The sequence below is a fragment of the Trichomycterus rosablanca genome, chromosome 6, assembly GCF_030014385.1.
Source record: "Trichomycterus rosablanca isolate fTriRos1 chromosome 6, fTriRos1.hap1, whole genome shotgun sequence".
Classification (NCBI taxonomy): Eukaryota; Metazoa; Chordata; class Actinopteri; order Siluriformes; family Trichomycteridae; genus Trichomycterus; species Trichomycterus rosablanca.
The window spans coordinates 51,952,180-51,958,191 of NC_085993.1; the positions used below are offsets into that span (position 1 = coordinate 51,952,180).

At 33.5% G+C, this 6,012-nt stretch overlaps 1 protein-coding gene across 5 annotated transcripts in view; it reads left to right on the plus strand.

Annotated features, from left to right (window-relative positions):
* The window catches only part of lrrc7 (leucine rich repeat containing 7), a 102,965-nt gene extending 102,808 nt beyond the window's left edge, over window positions 1–157 (plus strand). For 3 of the 5 annotated variants that reach the window (XM_062998046.1, XM_062998044.1, XM_062998047.1), the window contains one exon: window positions 106–154. The gene's annotated coding sequence lies outside the window, so the exon portion shown is untranslated. The other 2 variants (XM_062998048.1, XM_062998045.1) reach the window with 1 other exon arrangement.
* The last annotated feature ends 5,855 nt before the right edge of the window (window positions 158–6,012 follow it).

Below are 6,012 nucleotides of genomic sequence, written 5' to 3' on the forward strand. Positions count from 1 at the left end.
ATTAATTTACCTATTTATGTATTTATTTAATTATTTATTGGTTCACCTGTTAATTATTATTATTATTATTTTGTACCTAATTTTCCAAGTGGCTTTTCATTTCAGTCTCGGCGCATGGAAGCACATCGGCTTTAAAAGACATTCGATTCATCATGACACTGCCTCAACTCTGTAAATGCCTTGTGTAAATATATATACATACATATATACAGTACATATATATACATTTACTAGTCATTTATGATTAGAGAAGAAACCGAATGAAAGACGTTTTTAGACATTATGAATTTTTTTACCTCCTTATGAATAACATTTTTATGGAGTGAACCCTGATCCATGCACCACTACAGTCAGTGTAGGAACAGAATTTTTGTGACCCTAATAATGAATTTAGCTCAAATTTAAATCAAACAAAGATTATTCTAATAATATAATATAAATATTTGATTTGGTTGCGGCGCCCTCTGCTGGTCAGGTTAGAAAACGAGCGTCTTTTGTTTAATTAATATTATTATTGATTTTTGCTAAATTATTATTATTATTATTTATTTATTAATTATCTTATTAATAATAAAATTTGCCCAGGTCAAACAGAATCTCATTCCAGTGATATTAATATAAATATTTGATTTGGTTGCGGCGCCCTCTGCTGGTCAGATTAGAGGTGAACATTTTTGCCATGTTGTGAAAATGAACCTCTTGTTTAACTATTAGTAGTATTATTATTAATTATTAATATTGTTGTTGTTATTGCTTAATTATTATATTATTATTATTGAATTTTGCTCAAATTAAACAAAATAATTATTCAAATAATATTATTAATAAATATATATGATTTTTGGCGCCCTCTGCTGGTCAGAGTAGAGGTGAACATTTTTGCCACATCGAAAAATGACCGTTTTATTATTATTATTATTATTATTATTATTTTCATCACTTTACATCCACATGTAATAGAAACCCATCAAATATAAATACGGCTGAACGGTAATCGCCCATTTTTTCTGCATCCTTTTGCATTTGTATAAAAATAAACTGCTGTACATTTTAACTCGTTGATCTGAACCAACCAACTTCAAAACAATAAATCAATTAAATAAATAAATAAAGCAAAAATGTTCCAAGGCTCTGAAAGAGCAAGAACTACAGTTCCCATAATGCATTGTGAATGAGGTTATTAGAGGTCGGTGCAGTGGTACAGTGGATCCTGTGCACCAACTGTAAGGCTGAGAATGTTGGTTTATTCCTCACCTTCAGTCACCTTATGTGAAGAGTTTGGCATGTTCTTCTTGTGTCTGCATATCTGTCCTTCACCTGCAGATGGTGGACTGCTCCAAATTGCCAAAATTGCCCCTAGTGAATGTGTGTTCAAAGTGCATTTCCGCCTCAGACCACATAATGCCGGGTGGTGACCCACACCAGGATAAAGTGGCTAACGAAAGGTTAACAAATCACCTTTTGTAGTACTTGGTGTACTTATGTTTGAGTCTAATAAAGTAGCACTTTTGCCAGCTACTGATGTTACTAGTGAAGCAGGTAGTGTGGATGTTGCGAAGCTTCAGTACCAGGTTCAATCCCTGATGGTTGGTATTTAGGCGTCGCCACAGTGGATCTGGTCCTCATACCAGACTCAGTACAGTTGTTACCCCGGATGCCCTTCCTGACACAACCTTCTTATTTTAATCTGGGCTTGGGACCTGCACTGAGAGCGCACTGACAAGCCTCTCACAGGCGTCCGACTGGCTGATAGCACTGCTGAGATACGATGTGCATAAAGTGCAAACTAGTGTAGAGTTATGACTACATATACAGTATTTATCCATTTATATATGTACACATATGTATTGCCCAAATCGAACTAAATTAAATTAATAATGTTAACATAAATATCTGATTTTTGGCGCCCTCTGCTGGTCAGGGTAGAGGTGAACATTTTGCCCTGTTATGAAATTGAACCTCCTCTGTATTATTATTATTTTATTAATATCATTATTAATATTATTGTTGTTATTACTGAATTTTGGTAAAATCTAACAAAATAGATAGATACTTTATTTATACTGAGGGAAATTATTGCCCAAATAATTATTACAATGATATTTAATAAAAATGTCAGTTTGTGGCGCCCTCTGCTGGTCAGGGTAGAGGTGAACATTTTGCCCTGTTATGAAAAGGAACGTTTTTATTATTATTATTATTATTTATTTATTTATTTATTATTAATTTTTTTTTACTGAATTTGTAAAATTAAACAAAACATTTTTTCCAATAATATTTAATAAAAATATCAGTTTGTGGCGCCCTCTGCTGGTCAGGATAGAGGTGAACATTTTTGCCATGTTGTGAAAATGAATGTTTTCTTTTTTATTATTATTATTATTATTTTATTTTTTTGCTTAATTATTATTATTATTGAATTATTATAATAATTAAAAATAATAATAAGAAGAATTATTCCAATAATATTAATAGAAATATTAGATTTCTTTTTTGTGGCGCCCTCTGCTGGTCAGGGTAGGGGTGAACATTTTTGCCATGTTGGAAATATGAACGTTTTATTATTATTATTATTATTATTATTATTATTATTATTATCATTATTGATTTTTGCTCAGTTATTATTATTATAAAATTTTGGTCAGATCTAACAAAATAATTACTCCAATAATATTTAATAAAAATATCAGTTTGTTGCGCCCTCTGCTGGTCAGGGTAGAGGTGAACATTTTTGCCATGTTGTGAAAATGAACGTTTTCTGTTTTATTATTATTAGTATTATTGAATTATTATAATATTTAATTATAAGAAGAAGAATTGTTTTAGTAATATTAATAAAAATATTTAATTTTCGTGGCGCCCTCTGCTGGTCATGGTAGAGGTGAACATTTTTGCCATGTTATGAAAATGAACGGTTTATTGTTTTTATTAATGTTGTTATTATTATTACATTTTGGTGAAATCTAACAATTTATTATTACAATAATATTTAAAAAAAAATCAGTTTGTGGCGCCCTCTGCTGGTGCCATGTGAAAATGAACGACCATTCATGTTTTATTATTATTATTATTATTATTGATTTTTGCTCAAATTAATCAAAATAATTATTCTAATAATAATAATAATCATTTTAAACATATCAATTTGTGGAGCCCTCTGCTGGTTAGGGTAAATGTGAACATTTTTGCCTTTATTATTACTTTAATAATATTAATAAAAATATCAATTTGTGGCGCCCTCTGCTGGTCAGAGCAGAGGTAAACATTTAAACATGTATAATAACGTGACCAGATCAGTGAAATGCATTATGGGATCTGTAGTTTGTCGCCTCCTAAAATAAATAAATACTTTGAAATTAAATTCTCCTGTAAACTCGGTTCATGTCTGAATATGAACTGGAGCTGGACCTAGAGGACTGGAGGTCTGTTTGCAGGACGTTGTTTTCGTTCTCTGTAGGCTGTACAATCACTAACATAGAAAATACAACGACGACTATGATGTGACTGTAAAAAACTGTGCCGTGACATTTCTAAGGATCTGAATCTCAAATCTGATCTCAAAGACGTCTTTACTGTAAATAGTCCCGCTTGTGTACAGGGTATACATGCACTGCCTGTATTATTTATCACGTTTGTTTCAGGCTGACTAATTAATGATCAAGGTTTTGACATTAAAGATCATTCAGCTGCAGATTCTCTCCCTTCAGCTCTGTTACATGTGGATATAAAGTAAAATTAAAGCAGTTTTTAACCTGGGTGTTTAAATTAGGGTCACAAGGTCAAACCACGAGCTAAAAATCATCAATTTAAACCATTTTAGCATCAATACTGATAAATCATAAAGAATTACAAACATTTTTAGCATGCTTTCACTTTTTTAAACTCGTCTTTATAGAAAAATGGTCACTGGTTGTGTTTTTTCTTTAATTATTGATCTTGTTTTTCAATCAGAAATGAATTAGCACTGTGTTAATTCTGATCGATCCTGCTGTCCAAATCCAAACTAGTGTACATAAATGTAGCCTAATAACAGACATGCCCAAAAAATACAGAGGACAGAAAGTTTAAACTAAAATATATATATTTTTCTTCTAAGAATTGTTTATCTTCTGAAGATTTTACTTAATAAAACGTAGTTAAACAAGCCAGAGTAAAACTAATAATAATATAAATATTTTTACCAAACGTAAACTAATTCTTTAATATATATGGACTTTATGGACTTACCTTGGCATAGCTTTGCTCAAATTGTAAGATTTTTTATACATATATATAAAATACAAAAGCTGTAAGAAAGAGATATTCAGAGATATTTAGCTGATAAAAGTGAATTTAGAATTCTGGAACCTGCTTCTTTCTACAGTCGTCGTGAACGTCGTTACGCGGACATGTAAATGCTCATTTCTTTTTGTACGTGTTTTAAATCCTATTAAATATAAAAGCTGATATATGGTACTATTCAGTCTAATTGCAGTATTGATGTACAGAACTGTGAATGAAGATCATTAATCATTTATTCCTGTAGATCGTGAATGTACTCCGAGCTTTCTGCAGTACCAAGACTTAACCGGACTTAAATGCCGTTTCTTATTTTGTTTTTTCTTATTTTTTGGTGCAAAAAGTAACGATATAAATATATAAACATACATATACACATGAAATTATACAATGATTCCATTTAGTTCTACCGATTTAGTGAGATTTAATCACGCCGTTTATTTGCACACGCAAGTTTCGCTCCTTCCTATTTTTCAGAATTTGAACTGTAATGTAATTGATGAAATAAATAAATATATATATTTATTGTGTCTAGGATGCATTTTGCAGACGCTAATCTGTACATATTTAAGATACCTTTTAATAATAAAAAACCAAAACCTTAAAAAGCTGTGCAGCAATTAAACCCGAGCCATTTTCGGCTTTGGGGGTACAGATTTTTTTTCCCAGTATTTAAGAGGTGTTTTGAATAATGTATGAAAGTCTTTATTGTACAAATAAAAGTCACTATTGTTACCCTTGGTCCTCCGATCGTTCTTTTTACGTTCTTTCTTGTGCTGGTATGAGTGGATCAGACACAGCAGCGCTGCTGGAGTTTTTAAACATCGTGTCCACTCACTGTCCACTCTATTAGACACTCCTACCTAGTCGGTCCACCTTGTAGATGTAAAGTCAGAGACGATCGCTCATCTATTGCTGCTGTTTGAGTCGCTCGTCTTCTAGACCTTCATCAGTGGGCACAGGACGCTGTTGGCTGGATATTTTTGGTTGGTGGACGATTCTCAGTCCAGCAGGGACAGTGAGGTGTTTAAAAACTCCAGCAGCGCTGCTGTGTCTGATCCACTCATACCAGCACAACACACACTAACACACCACCACCATGTCAGTGTCACTGCAGTGCTGAGAATGATCCACCACCTAAATAATACCTGCTCTGTGGGGGTCCTGACCATTGAAGAACAGGGTGAAAGGGGGGGGGATAAAAAATATGCACCAAATGAGCGCTTTGTCGTGATGTTTACACCCTGTCTACAGTAAAACATGGTGGAGGATCCATAATGTTATGGGGCTGATTTGCTGCCTCTAGGACTAAAGGCTTTGAACGTGTTCCAGGAGCAATACAACCAGATTATCAGAGCTTTTTAAAGCCAAATGAGCTCCCAAGTGTAGGAAAATTGGTCTGAGCCGAACAACATGGGTCCCACCGCAGGATAACAACCCAAATCACACGCCCATGGAGTGTTTTAAGGTGGACAGCAACTAGTCCTGCTATTTGGTAAAGGAGCCCTGCAAACATTCCAGAGCTTGAGAGAACTGCAGTAGTTCTCAGGGATGCTACAAAAAAGAGTTTGGCCATCATTTGGTGGTTGTGCCAGAAGAATTGGTACACCAGTTTAATACTTGGTTGGTCCCCCACAGGAGTCTGATGGAGTCTAATGTCTATATTTGAAGTGTGACTATCAGTGTAGCATAAAGCATTTTGGACTTTGCCGTACGGTCATTATGCTTTCGTAT